General features: G+C 49.1%; 1 protein-coding gene across 1 annotated transcript in view; it reads left to right on the top strand.

Moving 5' to 3' along the window:
- LOC113826304 (protein rolling stone) overlaps nt 1-2,500 on the top strand; it is a 118,007-nt gene that overhangs the window by 60,303 nt on the left and 55,204 nt on the right. The gene's annotated exons all lie outside the window — the stretch shown is intronic.

Here is a 2,500-nt window from a genome sequence, read left to right as displayed (position 1 = left end):
TCCGTTTTCTGTGAGTTTCTTCCGTTTTCTGTGAGTTTCTTCCGTTTTCTGTGAGTTTCTTCCGTTTTCTGTGAGTTTCTTCCGTTTTCTGTGAGCTGTGGGCGGGAGGGCGTGATTTTTTTTTTTAATTATTCGGGCGTGCGGGCGTGTGTGTGGAGGGCGTGTGTGTGGAGGGGGGGGTTGTCTGACGTGGAAGGGGGCTTGTGTGTGGGGGAGGAGGTGGGGGCGTGTGTGTGTGTGTGTTTGTGTGTGTGTGTGTGTGTGTGTGTGTGTGTGTGTGTGTGTGTGTGTGTGTGTGTGTGTGTGTGTGCGCGTGACAGAGAGAGAGAGTACAACATGTGCGTGTGTGAAATTTTGTATGTGTATGTGCGTGCGTGTGTATGTAAGTCTACATGTTATTTTTTTCTTTTGTCTGCATCTTCTTGTTCTCAAAGTTAATAAAAACAATAAAACAACTTTCTCGATGATTTTTCTCGCAATAACGGCATCAGTTTCGTTAACGTGTCCTTTAAGATTAATGATGAAAATTGAATTATTAATCATATTGTTTTAATTACATCTCGGTAGCATTGTTGTTATTAGTGATGTTATTGTTATAATTATATTGTACATGTATTTCTTTTCTTATTTAACATCTATGTTCCTTATTATTGTTATTATTGCTCTCGTCATTTTTGTTATCATCATTATAATTATTAGTAGTAATAGTATCATTATCATTATAATTATTATAATCACCATTATTATCATCATTGTTATTATTATTATTATTATCAGTCATCATCATTATCCTCATCACCCATCATATACCACATCACCTCTCAAACAAACAATCAAACAAACAAAAATATTTAAATCATCCTTAACCTAAACACATATTCCCCCCCTCCCCCCTCCTTCCCTCCCTCCCTCTCAGCGACCCCCCCCCCTCCCACGCTACCACTTTTTCTCCCCTCCCCCTCACCCCTCCCTCTCCAGCCCCCACTCCCCACCCCACGCTACCACTTTCTCTCCCTCCCCCTCACACCCCTCCCTCTCAGCAGACCCCCCCCCCCGCCCTCCCCCACGCTACCACTTTCTCTCCCCTCCCCCTCACCCCTCCCTCTCAGCGACCCCCCACCCCCCACCCCACCCCACCCTCCCCCGCGCGCTACCACTTTCCCTCTTTAGGAAGTCTGTATCGACACCCACTCGAGCGAGAGGCGCCGAGAGGAAGAAGTATTGGAACCTCCACATACGGGACTCTCGGCGCCGCTGCTTCGTTGATTGACCCGGTTCGACTTGACACCCTCTTGACCTCTTTGTCGCTCGTACCGTTTTCTTTTCCCACTTCAACGCGTCTCTCAAGTCTTCTTTATTTTCTGTTCTTCGTCTTTATTCTGATTTTTTTTTCTTTTTTTGAGTTTTTAAACAAATATTTCTGGTGTTATTTGTAATTGTTTTTTTCTTCTTTCTTTCTCTTTTTTTCTGTTTTGTTTTTCGTCTTTACCTTTTTGCTTCTGTGCTCATTTAGGTTTTATCACAATTTTCTATTTCTCTTATATTCTCTCCTTTTCTTTGTTTTCATTTTCTTCTTTCCCCTTCTCCTTTTCTCTTTCCTGTTATTTCTTCTTCTCTCTTCTACTTTCTCTTCCCCATTCTTCTTCTCTTGTTTTCTCTCTTATCCTTTCTCCTCTTTCCGTAATTTCCTCTACGCTCCTCTTCTCTCCTCTCTAATCCTCACCTCTCCTCCCTCCTCACCTAACTCTCCTTTCCTATTTTCTCCTCTCTTCTCTGCCCTCCTCTCCCTTACCCTCCCCTCTCTTCCCTTCCCCTCTCCTCCTTCCCTTCCTCTCCCGTCATTAGATCGCTTCCTTTCTCCTCTCCCCTCCCTTCACCTCCCCTCTCCCCTCTCCTCTCCCTCTCTCTCCTCTCCTCTCCTCCCCTCCTCTTCCCCTCTCTCCACCCCTCATTCCTCTCTCCCTTCCCCTCTCCTCTCTTCCCCTCCCTTCTCTCCTCTCCACCCCTCCCTCCTCTCCTCTCCTCTTCCCCTCTCTCCACCCTCATTCCTCTCCCCTTTCCTCTCCTCTCCCTCCCCTCATCTTCCCTCCCCTCTCTCCCTCCTCCTCCCTCTCCCTCCCTCCTCTCCTCCCCCTCCTCTCTTCCCCTCCCCTCTCTCCTCCCCTCTCCTCCTCTCCTCTCCACCCCTCCTCTTCCCCTCCCTCTCTCTCTCCTCCCCCTCCCTCCTCTCCACCCTTCTCTCCTCCCTCCCTTCCCCTCCTCTTCCCCTCTCTCCCTCTCTCCCTCCCCTCCCTTCTCTCCTCTCCTCCCCTCCCTTCTCTTCTCTCCTCTCTCTCTCTCCACCCCCTCTCCCTCTCCTCCCCCTCCCTTCTCTCCCTCCTCCTCCACCCCTCTCTCTCTCCTCTCTTCCTCCCCTCCCGTCTCCCTCTCCACCCTCCCCTCCCCTCCTCTTCCCCTCTCCTCTCTCCTCCCCTCTCTCTCTCTCTCCCTTCCCCTCCCC

This window comes from Penaeus vannamei, chromosome 14 (assembly GCF_042767895.1).
Source record: "Penaeus vannamei isolate JL-2024 chromosome 14, ASM4276789v1, whole genome shotgun sequence".
Taxonomy (NCBI): domain Eukaryota; kingdom Metazoa; phylum Arthropoda; class Malacostraca; order Decapoda; family Penaeidae; genus Penaeus; species Penaeus vannamei.
The sequence above is the reverse complement of the archived record's forward strand: the minus strand, read 5'-3'. Positions and strand labels throughout refer to the sequence as shown.